The sequence below is a fragment of the Prionailurus viverrinus genome, chromosome F2 (assembly GCF_022837055.1).
Source record: "Prionailurus viverrinus isolate Anna chromosome F2, UM_Priviv_1.0, whole genome shotgun sequence".
Taxonomy (NCBI): Eukaryota; Metazoa; Chordata; class Mammalia; order Carnivora; family Felidae; genus Prionailurus; species Prionailurus viverrinus.
Genome location: NC_062578.1, coordinates 38,815,691 through 38,834,914, shown reverse-complemented (window position 1 = coordinate 38,834,914; position 19,224 = coordinate 38,815,691). Strand labels below are relative to the sequence as shown.

The window sequence follows — 19,224 nt, the reverse complement described above, 5'->3', positions numbered from 1 at the left end:
GGAGATTGCTGATGAATCTGACTCTATTATGTCACTCCAGGGGTTCCAAGCGGCTTCTCCTCGCTCGTTGACAAATACAGTTGCTTACTCCGAGGTCTGAGAAGTTTTCAGCTGTTCTTTGCACTGAGCTCTGTGGGAAGGAGCGAGGGATTGTAGCCCAGCTATTGAAAAAGCACTTGGAACTCTTAATTGATAGTGTCTAATAGCATCGCTAAAGTTAACTCGGATATAGTCAGCAGATAAAGATTTTTCTGAAGAATCTACGGTGACAATAGATTATCTACTTAGAAAAGTATAAATATTGGGGCACCTGGGTGGCTCAGTCGGTTAAGCGTCCGACTTCGGCTCGGGTCATGAGCTCACGGTCCGTGAGTTCAAGCCCCGCGTCGGGCTCTGGGCTGACAGCTCAGAGCCTGGAGCCTGTTTCAGATCTGTGTCTCCCTCTCTCTCTGACCCTCCCCTGTTCATGCTCTGTCTCTCTCTGTCTCAAAAATAAATAAATGTTAAAAAAAATTTTTTTGTAAGTATAAATATTAATGTAGAATCACATGTAATCTCTCTCCCCAGAGAGAAGCTGTTGCCATCTTGTTACAACTGTGTAAATACACCTACGTATAAAAATGAAACATGGATTATAGTGAGCATACAATTTTGAATCTGATTTCTTCATCTGAGCATTTTTCATATCATTACAATTATAATGGTTGCATAATATTCTATTATTTGGACATGCCATGACGTTTTTAAACCATTCTTCTATTGTAGTACATGTAATTTTCCTGATTTTCATCAGTTCTAATACTCCCATGATTGAGATTCTTATACATAATTTTTCATGTATCATAATTTCCAATTATTTCCTTAGGATTTATACCGAGAAGCAGATAAATACCTAGGTTAAACCCTACGAGGTCTCTTATGTCTCTTGGTTACCAAAAGGCAAAATTGTTTTCCAGATATGTTATGCTAATTTAAATTTCCATTAAAAATGTTTAAGAACACCTCAGAACAAGAGTTGTTGTTGTTTTTTTCCAAATTCTTGTATAAAATATTATAACACCTTACAAGTCAGGGGCACCTGGGTGGCTCAGTCAGTTAAGCGTCCAACTCTTGATTTCAGCTCAGGTCATAATCTCATGGCTCATGAGTTTGAGCCCCACATCAGGTTCTGCACTGACAGTGGGAGCTTGCTTGGGATTCTCTCTCTCTCCCTCTCTCTGCCCTTCCCCTGTTCATGCTCTCTCTCTTTCAAAGTAAATAAATAAACTTAAAAAAGATCTTACAGGTCAAAAAGTGTATATTTTTTTCTAAGCAATCTTCCTTCCAACTGACTATTTTTAACATTATTCTTCATACATTTCTTTGCATGATGTAGATGGGCTGCGCTAAAATGAGACCATGTTTGCTAGGACAGTAATCTTAACCCCATAATGGACTATGAAAGTTACGATGTTTGCCATCACAGGGTGTCTCCTGCTCCCCTTCTTGGCTTGTAGCAGCCTGTTTTTCCTTCAGAGAATAACTTGTCTCTCATTCCTATGGCCCCAGTAGGCTTTCATTCAAACTACCATACCTTTGTCTAGACACAGTGCAAACCAAAGCTGGTCATTGCAACATGATCACATGATTCTATGAGAGCCCATCTGTACTTCCTAAGGCTTTTCTCTTGAGCTAACAGGGACTCCGGTCCCATGACCGCTACATGGAAAGAGCCTGCCTGGGGAAAGAAGTCAAGCAGAGCCAGTGAGAAAGTACTCTAATGATAATCTCTGATTTCCAGGATGTAGCTATGCTTGAAGTATAGGTTTTATTCCTAGAGTTTTAAGTTTCAAGAGACAATAATTACTATTTAGCTCAGATCGGCTGTAGATTTTTTTGAAACTTTCCAGCAAAAAGAATCCATTTGAATATACCACTCCAAACGATCCTACAGAGATACAGAATATATAAAATCTTAGGCCAAGACAGGACCACATGGAGTAAGGTGTGGTAAGGAATGTATCCGTTTGAACAGAACTACAAACCTGAAGAATGGACACAATTCTCAGGTTAAAGGAAATGTGGAAATGCACTCCTCAGGTCTCACACAGTACATGCCTGCTTTTCTATAAATACGAAGAAAGGAAACTCTTCCTCAGATGCGATGTCATGATAGTCCCTGAGGAGGAACGAATGTAAGTGGAAAACATGGCACTCACTTCCAAGAGTTACAATCTAATCTGACAAAACGTATACATGCGTATTTCTGTTGCTGGACTGAAAGCTGAAAGTTACCAAGTAGACTGTCCCTCTGAAGCCTGTCCAGAACTTTTCAGAACATAAAGTCCACGTAGAACTACATAGGATGGACACTTGTTCCATTTAAACTCCAGTTGGTGCTAAGATACATCCTATGAATGTATATAATGTGTAAAATACATGTAAAATATTATGGAGTAATAGTAATAGCCCTGAAATGACAGCCTAGAGGTTTGTGTGGTCCAGGACCCTCATTGTCATGGGTCCTTGTGATAATTATTTAGCTCTGAGTCCCAGTTTACATATACACAGCAAGCAATTTAAACTTCATAGGCTCTAGCATGGAGTCAGAGACTCATCATTCAAAGTATAATGACCTCAAAATAAGGAGTTAGCATTGTTCCCAGGAGTCACTTTTTTCCCCACACCCGGCTCATGGCACCACCTTGGCGAACCCCTGAGCGTTCTAGACAAGAGATCTAACACATCTAAGCATTCAAGATGGTTGAGAGTAAAGAATGGAAAAGACAAAAGTGGGCGAACACTTAACAACAAGCTGGGGTAGCTGTGTTAATAACACTATTAAACATATAAATATAATTTCACCAATTATTACCAAGTACACACCTTGTACCCACCATCCAGATCAAGAAGAGAGTATTGTTCATACAGCTCGCCCCCACCCGAAGCTACTTTGCATCTCTTTTTTAAAAAATTTTTGTTAACGTTTATTTTATTTTTGAGAAACAGAGACAGGGACAGAGCATGAGTGGTGGGGGCAGGGCAGGGGGGCAGAGAGAGAGGGAGACACAGAATCCAAAGCAGGCTCCAGGCTCTGAGCTGTCAGCACAGAGCCCAACGTGGGACTTCAACTTAGGAACTGCGAGATCATGACCTGAGTCCAAGTCGGACTCTTCACCGACTGAGCCACCCAGGCGCCCCCCTTTGCATCTCTTATTGATCCCAGTGGCTTCCTTCCCTCCTGAAGATATGACAATGATTTTGTGGCAATTATGTTTTTGCTAGACTTCAGATCCACCGCTGGTTTTCAACTTAATATAAAATAGATTGTAGTATATACATCCTTCGTAATTTGCCTCTTTAAGGTAACTTTATATTTGAAAGATGTTATGGCCAATTGCAATGTCTTTACTCTTATTGCCATATGATAGTCTGTGTCTGCTAGTTATTGACTTACCGTATCTCTTACCCTTCCTTGTCCGAGCTTTGTGAGACTGGAGCTGCACCTTGCACTTATTTCTCCTTTACTGGCTAGCACAATGTTAAGCTTTGCGTGTAGAGAGCCCTAGGGGGGGCCCTGAAGGAAGAAGGTGTTTTGTTGTTTTTTTCCTGGTTCAGGTGTTTTCTGATTCTTGCTCCTGTGGCTTACAGCCTCCAACAGCATCAGGGACACCTGATGACACTCAGTGGCACCTCAGGGGGTGGTTTCCTATTTGCCAACCCTGGTCTATGGCCCCCCAGCAAATGTCTCTGACATGCAGTGGGCCACAGCTGCAGCCACGCCCACTCCGTGAGGTCTGAACCTCATCCTTGGAGGGGAACGCTCTTCCAAGGTCCTTCCTTCCTTCCTTGGGTGACTCCTCTCAGCTCTGGGCTGTCTTTATATTGGTTAGAGTTACCTCTGTTAGTAGCTTATACCCTGTGGCTAGTTAATCTTTTATATTAAATTTTCAAATTACTGGTATGGTTGTCCCCTGACTGATATGTTTTACGTACACCAAATATTTGTGAATTGTATACACTGTGTTTCAAACCAACTCCCGTTCCCGTTGATGTTCACCATTGTTATGTTCCTGTTCTATATCACTATTTTCTGGTTAGTGCAATCTTTTTTCTACTTTATTTGGGTTTCTTTTACTGCTTCTTTTCTTTTCTTTTTTTAAGTTTACTTTATTTATTTATTTTGAAAGAGAGAGGGGAGGGGAGGGGAGGGCAGAGACAGGGATAGAGAGAATTCCAAGAAGGCTCTGTGCTGCCAGTGTAGAGCTTGACACAGGGCTCAAGCCCATGAACCGTGAGATCCTGATCTGAGCCGAAACCAAGAGTCAGACGGTTAGCCAACTGAGCCAGCCAGGCACCTCGACTATGTATTTTCTAACTTCCGAGATGGAGACTTATTTCATTTATTTTCACCTTTCTTATTGTCTAGTATAGGGATTTAAGGCTTTAAACTGCTAAGTACTACTGTAGTTTCCAGCAGACGTGTTTCTACATGTGATAGGTTATCATTTAGTGGAAACTATGTTATTTCCAGTTTTGTTTCTTTTTTAACTCAGGGAAGATTTAATTCTCAAATATTTGGGAAATGTCTAGTTCTCTTTTTGATATTGACTTTCAGCTTTTATTTGCCCTTTTACCAGATAACAGTCCTTATCTGATGTCAATTCTGTGAAATTGTCAGGGCTCAGAAAATGGAAAAATTTGATTTATGTATCTTGAGGCTATATTATTAGGTGCATACAAATTTACATTGGTATATTTTCTTGATGAATTTAATACTTTCATAAGTATGAAGTGAGCCTCTTTATCTCCCTTAATGATTTTTTTTTATCTAAAATCTATTTTGGGCATTATTAATGTAGCTGCAAAAACTTTCTGTTGGTAAGTATTTACCTAGTATATAAATACTTTCAGATTGTCAACCTTTCCATACTCTTAGGCTTTAAGTGTTTTTATTTTAAGTGGTATAATTGGATTTTTTAAAAAATTCATTCAGAAAATCTGTATCTTTTAATATTTTTTCTCTTTGCATTTATATGAATACTGATATATTTGGGCTTATATCTATCATGCAGTTGTCCTGCTTGATAAATATTCTTTTTTCCTTATCTCTATTGTTTCCTTTTGTATTGCTAAATATTCGTAGTATTTGCTGGGGTTTTTTGTTTGTTTGTTTGTCCTTTTAGGTTCTATGCCTTTAGTGAGTATCTTAGGAATTAAAACATGCATACTTAGCAAAACTAGTTAAAACATATGCCCCCACCCCCACCCCCCACCCCACCCCACCCCCAGATAGCACAAGGGCCTGAGAACGTTTTTAGCTCCATTTCAGTCTCCTTGACTGGCATTTTATAATTTTCCAGGTATTTTAACACAATAACTTTTAACCCAGACATTATTCTAATTATTCTGTACAATCAATGTTCATTTTCATTTGCCCCCATATATATACTTTTCCCCGCTTAATTCGCTTTTGCATCTTACCCCTTCCAGCTGGTATCACTTTCATTCTTAAACATCTTTAGCATATCCTATTGAAATACTGCTATTAGTAAGTTTTTTCACATTTATATCTTTGAAGATACCTTTATTTTATATTTATCCTTAAAAAATATTTTTTATGGGTGTGAAAGTTTAAGTGGGGATAATTTTTCCCTAGCAAATTGGAAATATGATTCCACTTCCAGCTTCTTTTTTTTATAGTTGAGAAATCATTTGTCAGTAGTTTAAACAGAATTCAGGTTTGGTTTGGCATCTTCAAATTCTTCAAGATTTTTCCTCTTTCTCTTTATTTTGATGTGATTTTATTATGGTATGACTTGGTGTGAAATTTAAAATTCGTTTTATCCTGTGGGCCCCTTCAATCTGTGAATGGAATAATTTCTCATTTCCGAAAATTTCCCAGCCACTATGTCTTCAAGTGTTACATTTGTTCCTCTTTCTAAAGGACTCTGATGAAATGCTGCTAACCTTCTTAGAGTTTCCTCCACATTTCTTATCCTGTATTTTACATCCTTTTTGCCTGTCCATGTGTCGGGTAAATTCTTCTGATCAGTTTTTCAGTTCACACATTCTTATTTTTTTGTTTTTTTGTTTTTTTGTTTTTTTTTGTCCTGTCTGCTGCTAAACACTTCCATTGATGTTTTTCTGGTAATTTTAACTGTTTAGACAGAAGTGGCTACAGTAATACAGTATAGTTACTATACCGTTTTAATCTTATCAGCTCACAGCCAATCTTACTTCATTTACCTCTCTTCCCACCTATCCCATACTTTTAACATTTTGAAGCAATTCTCAGAGAACATTTCACTTCATCTGTAAGTAGTTTAATGTGTTTTTCTAAAAGAAAGAATTTTTCAAAAATAACTGCAAGAATATTATCACAGATGGAACTTTAGAAGTCTTTGCTATGATCAAATAAGTATCCAGAGTTAAATTTCCTATTGCCTTGCAAGTATACTTTGCTTTGGTACGTTTTTGTTGTTTTCCTTTAAATCCTTGAGCTCACTGAGCTTGTTTATAAGAAGTCTTTTAAAATCCTTGTCTGCTACTTTCATCACCTCTGTCATTTCTAGGTCTGTTTCTATTGACTGCTTTTTCTCCTAGTAATGCGTCTTTTTTTTTCCTGCCTCTTCATGTGTCTAGTAACTTTCATTAGATCCCAGACATCTTAAATCTTATTCTTGAATACTAGATTTTTGTCGTATTCCTTTAGAGTTATGGGCTTTGCTCTGTCAAGGAGTTACGGTACTTGTGGATCAGCTTGATCTTTTCCAGAATTCTTTTTAAACTTTTGTAGAACCAAGTTAGAGTAGCTTTACTCTAGCCTTACTTTAGTCCCACACTAATGTTTGACCTTTTAACGTTTCTGTTTAGAGGCTGACATACTCATCTCGGTCTCTTCACTATAACTAGTGGAAACTGAAATGACTCCCAGTCTCTGTGGACTTTTAAGACCGTTCAGTTTACTGTTCCCTGGTAACTATCTTTGTTTTGCATAATCTTTGGAGTTTCACTTTACATGTGCACAGATGGGTACTAAGACAAAGACTGAAGGAACTCTCTATGCAGATTTCTGCAGCTCTTTCTTTGCATGGCTCTCTCCTCTATGATACTATTATTTGAAAGTCTGTCTCAGCTTAGTAGATGTGCTGAATACCATTTGGGTTCCCTACCTTTCGATCAATTCAGAAATTGCCATCAGACACATAGTTGCAGACACATAGTACAGGGCTCACTACCTTGGTTTCCCTCCTTGCAAAACACAGAGTCTGAACTATTGTTCAACGTCTGAAAAGAATCGTTTGATACATTTTTTCTCATAGTTTACAATGATGAAGTAAGTCTTGTAGAAGTAATCAAAAACAGAAGTCTGTTCATTATTTTCTTTTAACATAGGAAATATAGATGTTTTATAAACTTTGGATAAGTTTATGAAATCTCTTTTCTCTGCTGGTTCTTATTTATAGTGCCTTGGTTCCTTTTAATTATTTATCTTTGGCAGGATAATGGCCGTGGGTTTTGTTTGTTTTTATTACCTAGAGATGTCCTAAATCCTAGGAAAAATGTGTCCTCTACTAGAAACATCTAGTGGTATTACCCGTTGAGAATCATCTCAAACCTGGGGCTAATAATAATAATAATAATAGGGAAGAGTTGCTTAAGTTTGAAGATATCTTTATCTTTTTTTTTTCATATTCTCCTACTTCACTGCTCCCTAAAGCAGATTTTTCTGGGTTTGGGAAGAAACACAAAGATAGTTTTAATTATGGGTTGCCTGAAGAGATCAGGGTGAAACCCTTTTGGGTTCTAGCTTAATGTGGGAAAAAAAGTCATAAATTGTGGATAGCATCTTTTATAAAACATAAAAACAGAAACTTGATTTTAATTTCTGTTTTCCTAGCCCCAAGAGGCCCAAGAATATGTTACTTTCACACATCCTCAACACAAAACAAATAAACAAACAGCATTAGTGCTCTGATAGTCTGTTCATCTGCTCACTTTTCAAGGCTTAGACTCTCCCAAAATATTTAAATTTTATATGCAGTTCCCCACTAATATATTACATATAAATTAATCCTGGGGGCACCTGGGTGGCTCAGTCAGTTAAACTCAGGTCATGATCTCACAGTTCGTGAGTTTGAGCCCCATGTTGGGCTCTGTGCTGACAGCTCGGAGCCTAGAGCCTGCTTGGGATTCTGTGTCTCCCTCTCTCTCTGCCATCCCTCCAACCCCCCACACTCTGTCTCTCTCTCTCTCCCTCTCTCAAAAATAAACATTAAAATTTTTTAAATTAATTAATCCTTATAAAATATATAATCAATAATGTATATGATCCTGTTTATATTATATTTGTATAAAATACATATTATATATATATATATAATATAAAATATATATGGAACAAGCATATCATTCAACTATATCTTATTGTTTTCAGCAAGAGGCGGTAGTAATGCAAGTAATCTAACTCACCGTTCCCAGAAATAGAATTCTTTCAAAGAATTTTTTAAAAACCTGAAATCATGAAGCGGATTGTTCTCCTATTCTTTCTCAGCCCAAGTCCAAGGAGAGGCAGTGATTCTGGGTATGGGTGACTGCCCTGAAGACTGAAGTCTCCCTCACGTGGGCTTCTCTAAAATCCAGACTTAGGGGAACAGACAGTATTCGCAGGTGGATTTTATTACAGATCTGTAGCCATACACTTTGCTCAGGTTTGCCAATGATAAAATGGAAATGTGACCTCCAATTCTGTTTTCTATGTCTTATTTCTCGATTTCTTTCCAAACTTGGAAAAGAATAGTGACCCATCCTACCCACTTGACCCCACCCTGGCCCAAAAGAAAAAGCAAAAACACAACAGCGGGTATTAAAAAATGGGTTTCCATTTAGTCCCTCGCTAAATTTACATGAGGGGCTATGGAAAAAAATAAGAAAGAAATCAAAGAAACGCAAACAAATCCTGCTTGCTAGTTATGGTAAAAGAGGACTCATGGGTTCTTTCTCCTCTTCCACTGCCCAGAGAATAACCTGATGGTCCCTTCCTACCACCAAGTCCAATGGTGCCCAAAAGTGCCTTGCTGCAGTTTATAATTTTACAGCGTGTGGGTCCACCAGATCAATGTGTTACTTTGTTTTATTTCTACGGACAACTAAGGTCATTACACACAGCAGTGTCTTCTTCTAGCACTTTGATTCAATAACTAATCATCACCAGTTAAGTGCTCATTTGAGCAGCCTTTGCATTTCTTTAACTTCTCCAGCTAGATTATTAAAAAAAAATACTGGGGTGTCTGGGTGTCTCAGCAGGTTAAGCATCCGACTTTGGCTCAGGTCATGATCTCACAGTCCCTGAGTTTGAGTGCCGTGTTGGGCTCTGTGCTGACAGCTCGGAGACTGGAGCCTGCTTTAGATTCTGTGTCTCCCTCTTGCTCTGACCCTCCCCTGCTCTCTCTCTCTCTCTCTCTCTCAAAAATAAATAAACAAAAACTTTAAAAACTACTTAAACAAATAACTAAAAACCTCGCAATGCCGTAAGGTAAGAATTCAAGAGAATTGCTTAGTCATTAAATACTCGAAAAAGTATTAGCCACAAAAATCTCCACTTTCTATGCACTCTTCAAATCATCCTGGTTTCCGGTGCCTGGGACAGGCTGAAGCAGCCTGCACTGTAACTCAGTTACCAGCCCACTGGCATCAGTTACACACAAGACAACATCTCATTGGATGACTAAAGAGTCTGTGCCGCAGTGTAAAAAAGTTAAAAGGTCAGAAAGGTAAACAGAATCAGGGCTATTGAGAGCTTTATAGGTCATTAAAAGGATTTTAAAAACCATATGCTGTCTAGGAGGCAGCCAAGATAGAGACTGTAAGATGGGAGAAATATGATCTGTAGATCAAGTCCTAGTAACAACGCTGGCAGCAGCAGCATTCAAAACCATCTGCAGCCAGTTTAGCAAACAATCTGGAATGCCACCAGGAACAAATTAAAATAGTCAATCCTGGAAGAAACGAAAGCCTAGCATGGATGAGTGAAACGTTGCTTGCTGGGGAATGCGGAGCCTGTAATCTTACAATATTCTAGAAACCATAAAAAGAATTTTTCGCCACCAAAGAAAGATGGAGATTGAAAGTTAAATTGAGGACCGTAAAAAGAAACATGCGTGGCGGAACCGCCACTCCAAGGCAATGAGCATGAATCCCAGTCCCAGTGGTCCTGCTAGCGTAAGGCTCGACCTGGAAGGGGTGAATTTGACTAACTCTGCTGCAGACTGCAAGGGACATTGCTCACCTGGCCAGCCCTCGAAGGGAGTGCAATAATGTTGAGGGTGATCATTGGTTTGGGAACAGGCAATCTGAATAACATCCCGTGACGATATCTGAAGTGGACTTTTAGATCAGAACTACATAATGATCACAGCGTGATTTGTTAGCAGTTGCTGAGAATGAACTCACATCATTCAGCGAAGTTACCCTGATTCTTAAATAGCAATTAAAAACAGACGCAATATGATCACTAACTTTTAATAAATGTTACTATGTGTCAACACAGTTGTATGTGCTTTGTATCAAGTCTGAGGTAATTCTAACACCACGAATTGCCGTTATGATTCATATTATTGTTTCATTTAGGATAAGTGCCAAGGTGCCCTATGACTCTCCTTCCTAACCCCTTAATGACTCTGCTGAGGAAGAAAAGTCCATGCCCTGCCCATCGCAATCATTGGAGCAGGAAATTTTTAAGAATGAGCATGGGAATTCTAGCATTGCATGCACATGTGTAGAAACTGATGGAATTAAATATCCCCAATGAGATACCGTTATTGGTGACGTAATGCGATCATCCCCATTTTACAGATAAGAAAGCCAAGGCACCATAAAATTTAGTAACTTGCACTTTCATATGTGGAAGAGCCAGAATTTGAACTCTGCTGCTTTGAAATTTTACCAAACAAATCTAACCACAGAGTGGTTCAGGATTTAATCTCAGAATCTAGTCCCATCTCACTCGGGCAACGATGAAACCATCAGATAGGAACAGCTGGGAGATTTCATCCATCCTGAGCCTTGCCTTTCTCCTCCTGCATTCACCCAGTTCTGCACTAGTCACAATACGTCGTGAGCCAACTTTATTCTCAGCCCCTCTTTCTCTTTTTCTGTCCTCCATTACTCACTGTATCAGTGATAAATGTGGAAACTATGGTATATTTTGGCATCTACCTGAAATTGTTCACACTTCGGAACTTTTTTTTTTTAATTTTTTTTCAACGTTTTTTATTTATTTTTGGGACAGAGAGAGACAGAGCATGAACGGGGGAGGGGCAGAGAGAGAGGGAGACACAGACTCGGAAACAGGCTCCAGGCTCTGAGCCATCAGCCCAGAGCCTGACGCGGGGCTCGAACTCACGGACCGCGAGATCGTGACCTGAGCTGAAGTCGGTCGCTTAACCGGCTGCGCCACCCAGGCGCCCCCACACTTCAGAACTTTTAAAGACAAAGTCTTCCACAGGAAGATTGAAACATCTCCGGTTTGTGGTCCCATTTTTTACTGCAATGTTAGCACGTCCATATTCAACTGGAGAAGTTGTCTGTTCCAGTTGGCTGCAAAGGGCCGACTGTGGTCTCTTGCCTCTCTTGGCAACGTCACTGGGGAGTTAAGCAGAGAAGTCACAGGATAAACTCGGCAGTAACAACTTTCTACTTGAGCTCTGCCTCAAAAGGTTATACCCCATTTCAGTGACTTTTTAAAAGCTGTACAGATACTTTCTAGGTTATACTCATAAAGCTCTTCCCCCCCCCCCCCCCCCCATTGCAGGAAGGAATTACAAGTGTTGACCAACAGTACCTTCCTGCTAGTTAATTTTTTTTTTTTGCTCACTGTGCTGGCTTTACTTGCAGGCTCCAAAAGAATATCAACTATGAACAATTGGAGATTTGGAAGGGGGCTTAAACCTCTTCAGAAATAACACCCATGCAAGCATGAAGGGGCAGTTATCTTTTAAAGCACACAGCAACCATGAAAGGTTAGATGAGTGCTTGAAGGTTTTTATTTGTTTTATCATGAATCTCAAAAGAAAGAGTCACAGAAATAACCTACTTGCAAGGAAGCCAAATCTAATATGTAAATTTTGAGAATGATTCAAAACTCAGTTAAGCGTTACATATGATTTTGATATTTTAAGTAGATGCTTTGTAATTTTGCTCTAAAATATGGGATAAAAGATTATTCTAATTTCAAAGAGCACTATTAGAACTGCATTTGGAGCCAAATTTATGAACACTGAAAGACATTTTGTATTCTCAAAAAAATAGAGAATCAAATTTACATATAGAGATGTCATTACTGACATTGATAGCAATTGATTTGGGGAATAAAATTTATAAGAGACATAAAGTTATTTTTGTCTTTATTGCCTCTGTACATATGAGACATATTAGGGATTAGAATTAAGTGTTTTAATAGCTAATTCAATAGAATGCCTTTGATGATTACCCCATTTAAACTAAATACCAACTGCTGGTTCCATAATTTATCAAAATTTCACAGCAAAGAAAGAAACTCATAAATGAGATGGAAATACACTGAAGAAAAAGAGTAGATGTCATGTATTCAGGGCTTAAAATATGCTAGGCACATCCTAAACTTTCTAGATTCGGTGTTCATTTGATCAATCTGCTCTATTAAAAACTGCTTTAGAGATGAAGACTCCAACTATAGTAGCCAATGGGAACAAGAAGTTACCATTTAAAAGCATAAAAATAGATTAATACTATAAATGTCTAAGTCAATGCTTCATGATCCAGGAATTTGACATATTCTGTAGATAGCATTGAGATAGCACTGTTGTCCTAATGCAATGTCTAAATATTTATTTCAGTAATTTTCAAGAAATATTTCCACACTCTTTAAAGCTGAAGATTGCATCTATAAATACCCATCCATATGCATGTGTATATATACATATATCTGTATATATAAACATATATACACATATATACAAATACTCCTATACAGACAGTCTGAAATTTATATTAATCATGCAGAAAGTTGGGAAAAATTTTTTAAAAACTTCCTTTTCCTTGATCCAACAAATCCACTCCCAGTCACAGACTCAAAAGAAAACCTACACCTGTACAAAACTTGTACATACATGTTCACACCAGTGTTAATCAGAGTAGAAAAAATGGAGACAACACAAGTATCTATCAACTCATGAATAGTTAAGCAAAATACAGCATGCTCACCCAATAGAATGTTATTCAGCAATAAAAATGATAAAGTACCGACACATGCTGCAACACAAATGACCCTTGAAAACATTAAGGTAACTGGAAGAAGCCAGTAACAAAAGACATGCTGTATATTTTTGTTTACATGAGATGGGTAGAACAAGGACGTCTATGGAGGCAAAACGTAGCTTCGTGATTCCAGGCACTAGGGAATAGGGGGTGACCAGTAAGGGGTATTGAGGTGATAAAATGTTCTAAAATTAGTTAGTGGTGATGGTTGTATATCTTTGTAAATATACTAAAAACCTCTGAACTGAATATTTTAAAAAAGCAAGTTTTACGGTGAATGAATTGTATCTCAGTAAAGTTATAAAAATATATAACTATGATCACATTTAGAATAATATTTGTGAATTGATAAAAGCAACATGAATCAAGAAAAAACATTGTGTGCAGGCATGCAGCAAATAAAATTGGACAATTTTGATGCAGTTCCAGTCTAGAGGTTATTAACTTTTAAGGGCAGATAACTAATCACCAAAAAAGAGAATGTGTGATTAAATTATCTTTCAGAGGCAAATGATTGCAAATCTAGCTTGAAATCTGAAGATCATTTTAGTAAGTAATTTTTAAGTATTATGCATTATTGTTGGTAAACATGACCGGTCTTACGTGGTCTTCTTAAATAAAAGAAGATCAACTTACCAAAAATTAAGCTCACATATGGTCTACCTTTTATGAGAAAATGTCATTATTTTGACTGTCATTGTTAAGAATATTTAAAATCAGTTCATATAATATTATGTGTGACTCTTTAGAATAGAATATGATATACAAGAAGAAGACTGATATTCAGGTGGACCACTGGTATGACCATGCCAGCCGTTAAAATAGTGAAATAGTCTACATTTCCTGGCAAAGAGCCTCTGCCTCTAGTTAGTTAGTGACTCTCTGTCTTCCAGTTGACTTAAACTCTACCTTAGACCCCAACCCCAACTATAGAGTTGAAACAGTGGCATGGTTCCTACCAAGTTCCCAAGCAACCTTCCTGCTAAGACCATTGGACACAGAAACCATGTGATGTTGTACACTTCAAGGATTTAAATTTATTGAAGAGTAAATAAATAAAATTGGGAGGGGGGGATTGTGGAAGGAAATTACCTCAACATAATAAAGGCCATCTATGAAAAACTCACAACTAACATCATACTCAATGATGAAAGATTAAAAGCCTTTCCTTAAAAAAATAAAAACCAAAACAGAAAAGACAAGGATGCCCACTTTTGCCACTTCTATTTAACATAGTACTAGAAGTCCTAGCTAGAGCAATCGTGTAAGAAAAATAAATAAAAGGAACCCACAGTGGAAAGAAAAAGAGTGAAATCATTTTTGTTCATAGATTATATATAGAAATTCCACAGATTCAACAAAAAGTGTTAGAAACAATAAATGAATTTAGCATGCACATATTAAGATAAAAAAATCAAAATCAGTACACAAAACTCAGTTTTGTTTCTATACACTAACAATGAACAATCTGAAAAGGAAAATAAGAAAACAATTGCGTTTACCAAAGCCTCAAAAATAATAAAATTCTTAAGGGGCGCCTGGGTGGCCCTGTCAGTTGAGCAACTGATTCTTGATTTCGGCTCAGGTCATGATCCCAGGGTCATGGAATCAAGCCCCATGTCAGGCTTCACACTGAGTGTGGAGCCTGCTTAAGATTTTCTCTCTCTGTCTCTCTCTCTCTCTCTCTCTCAAAAAAAGAATAAAATGCTTAAAAATTAAAGACAGAGACAGAAGGCTTGTACACTAAAAACTATAAAGTATTTCTGAAGAAAGTTAAAGAAGACATCAAAAGGAAAGATATCCTGTGTTTATGGACTGGAACTGTTTATTACAATTCTTAATATTGTTAAGATGTCAATACTACCCAAAATTATCTATGAATGCAATATAATCTTTATCAAAATCCCAATTAATTTTTTTTGCAGAACTTGAAAAATTCATTCTATAATTTAAATGGAATATTAATAGAACTTTAACAGCCAAAACAACCTTGAAATAAAAGCAGAGCTGGAAGCTTCGTACTCCCTGATTTCAATAATTACTGCAAATCTAGAATAATCAAAAGACCGTAGTACTGGCATAAAGACAGACGTATGGACCAGTGGAATGGAATAGAGAATCCAGAAATAAACCCTCACTTATGGTTGAAAGATTTTCAGTGAGAGTGCCAAACCCACTCGATGCAGAAAGGACATTCTTCAACAAACAGTATTGGGAAAACTGGATAATCACATGCAAAAGAATAAAATTAGAACCTTATCTAATACCATATACAAATATTAACTCAAAATGGACCAAAAGCCCAAAACTGAGATGTGAAATTACAAAACTTAAAAAGAAAACTTAAGGGAAAAAGCTTTATGACTATGGATTTGGTGATGATTTATCAGTGAAGATACGAAAAGCACAGGCCAAAACAACAAAAAAATATATTGAGCTACCTCAATGTTAAAAATTTTTATACATCAGAGGACACTATAAACAGTGTAAACATACAACCCACATAATGGGAGAAAGTATTTGTAAACCATATATCTGATAAAGGGCTAATATCCATAATGTATAAGGAACACCTGTAACTCAAGAATAAGAAAGCAACCCAACTGAAAAAAAATGGGCAAAGGACTTGAATATACATTTCTCCAAAGAAGATACACACATCTTCAGCCAGCGTATGAAAAGATGTTCAACATCACTAATAATTAAGGAAATCCCAATAAAAACCACAATGAGAGGGGCGCCTGGGTGGCGCCGTCGGTTAAGCGTCCGACTTCAGCCAGGTCACGATCTCGCGGTCCGTGAGTTCGAGCCCCGCGTCAGGCTCTGGGCTGATGGCTCAGAGCCTGGAGCCTGTTTCCGATTCTGTGTCTCCCTCTCTCTCTGCCCCTCCCCTGTTCATGCTCTGTCTCTCTCTGTCCCAAAAATAAATAAAAAATGTTGAAAAAAATATTTAAAAAAAAAAACCACAATGAGATACTACTTTACACATATTGGGATGGATATTATTAAAAAAATAATAAAACAACAAATATTGGTGAGGATAGTGGTGAAATTGGAATCCTTGTGCCTTGTTGGTGGGAATGTAAAATGGGGCCGCCACTGTAGAAAACCGTATGATGGCTCCTCAAAAAAAATTAAAATAGAATTACTATACGATCCAGCAATTCTACGTGTGGATCTGTACCCAAAAGAATTGAAAGCAGGGACCTGACCAGATATTTGTAGACCCATATTATAGCAGTACTATTCACAATACTCAAAAGATGGAAGCAACCCAAGTGTGTATTGAAGGATGAATGTTTAAACGTATTATTCAGCCTTAAAACAGAAGATTCTGATACATGCTAAAACATAGATGAACCTTAAAGACATTATGCTAAGTGAAATAAGCCAGTCACAAATTGATAAATATTGTATGATTCAGCTTACATGAGTTACCTAGAATAGCCAGATTCATAAAGACAGAGAGTCCAATGGTGTTTACTAGGAGGTAAAAGGACAGAGAACATGGAGTTGGTGTCTCACGGTATAGAGTTTCAGTTGGAAAAGAGGCAAAAGTTCTGGAGATGGATGGTGGGGACGGTTGTACAAGTGATGGTTGTACAACGATATGGATATATTTAATGCCATAAAACTGTACACTTAGAAATAGCTTCAATGGTAAGATTTACATTATGCATATTTTTCCGCCATAAAAATTTACTTTTATGTCTATCGTGGTGGCGAACATCTAATTCACTAAATCAGAGATGGTACCTCTAGAAAATAGATCTCAAGAAGCTCAAGAAGCACCTTATCACAAGGATATTTAGTATCCTTAGTCCATGACTAGTTACTCGGGGAACTTAAGAAGAGTTGAAGCTGTAGGCAACACTCTGAAGTTGATATCCTACACCACCCTGTACTAGTCTGGCAAGGCTACCATAACAGAATACCACAGACACGGTGGCTTAAACAATAGGAGTGTGTTTTCTCACAGTTCTGGAGGCTGGAAGTCCAAGATCAAGGTGTCATCAGGGTTGGTTTCTAGTAAGTCCTCTCTTCCTGGTTTGCTGATGGCTGCCTTCCCACTGTGTCATCGTATCGCCTTTCCTCTGTGCATGCACACTCCTGATGTCTTCTTTCCTTCTTTTATGAACACTTTTCTATTGGATCAGGGCCCCATTCTTACGAGCTCATCATTTCTTAATCACCTCTGTAATGGCCCTATCTCCAAACACAGTCACAATTGGGAGTTAGAACTTCAACATAAAATTGGGAAGACACAGTTCAGTGCATAACAGATCCCCATGTACTCTCACATGGCACCATCACCATAGACAAATTGCTGACCGAATTCTATCTAACAATTACTACAATTTCTACAATTCTACAATTACTACAATTTCATACAAAATTATTTCTTATTTGATAATAAAGTAACCACGATTATGTTGCCAACTAAATCGAAATTTTCGAGACAGTAAATTAGTTGAAAATGCCGTGTCTAGTTATTCTCTGGGGAAAAATTCAAGTTGAATTATTCAATAAGAAAGCACAGAGCATTGCACCTTTGCATAGTACCATATCCATCAGACCAGACAACTGCATCTTCATCCATCATTTGGTACAGTCAAAATAAAATTGTTATAACAGAACATCAATGTCGACTGCTTCAAAACTAAATCCTTCATTTCAACGAATGTCTTGGCTGCTCCCATGATTCCATCTTACAACGCACTAACATTGTCTGCGGTCCACATCCCATCCTTTGTGAGCTAAAGGTTACGAACATTGGATTAGATAGACAAAACAGGAGCTTCTTTGAACGCATAGGCTGTATACTTTAAGAATGTTTTCTGTCTTTGCCAGTTTGTTATTGTCCAGCTTTCAAAAAGTGGTAGGTTGCTATCTTGCTAGTCATGAGTCCGTGCTACATTGTGCCTCATCTGAGCCCCCAAACCTTGGAGAAAACACTGACTCACTTTTATCACTTAGGACCTATCCAGTTTTTAAAGTTTATCCCAAATATTTAAAAATGATAAAACTGTTCTGTATCATATCCATCAGTATTAAAATCAGGATTTGCCAGTTAGGGTAGCCAATCATTTACATTAATAAAGCAATTTTTAAAATTTACTTATAGGAAGAAATAAAATATAGGAAATGTTACATTTCACAATTGACTTCTCACTACTGCAGCAAACTCAAAATATTTCTTTCTGGATGGTGAGGTTTTTTAGGCTTTTAAATGCTTTTTATGTGGTTATCTCATTTAAAGTAAGTTTATTTTGCAAACAAAACTAACATTATCACTAATGGAATATCATTATTTCATCAAACTTTTAGAGTATTGATAACAGATGCTTGCTGATCATTCACTTTGTTCTAAAGAAATTAACTGAGACTTCTAGAAAGCCCTATTATTATGGATTAAATATCTAGTAATTGAAGCACATTACAACGGTGGGCAAATTGAAGGCATTTGATAGATAGTAATAATTATTATATTGCTCTCTCATTCTCTTCTGTGACTAAGATTCAAATAAAATATTTTTATATAAAATGTTATATAAAAACATTTTATATAAAAATAGATATAGTTCCTGTCTTCAATCAGAGATCATTCAATACATAATTATTGAGTGCCCACTATGAGCAAGTCTCAGCAATGGTCTCTGAGAATAACTTAGCGCATAAAACAACATCTTTGGAAATGGCTGATACAAAAACAAGATCCATTTTTCTATCTACAGATCCTTTGCAACCCTGCTTGTCCCCATACAAAGTAAGTCCAATCTGTATGACTCACAGCATAATATTTTGAGTGGGATTTTCCTTCAGTATTGCAGCATGATCACAAAATTATCTCTAATATCTATTTCTTTATCATATGGTTCTGTCACTATTGGAAAATATTAAAGACATAAAGAGAGCTGGTCTCAGTTTCTTCTTGAGGGTTCTAAA

General features: G+C 37.4%; 1 long non-coding RNA gene across 2 annotated transcripts in view; it reads left to right on the top strand.

The window, feature by feature from the left end:
* The window catches only part of LOC125156242 (uncharacterized), a 131,784-nt gene that overhangs the window by 30,950 nt on the left and 81,610 nt on the right, over positions 1 to 19,224 (top strand). The window lies entirely within an intron of this gene.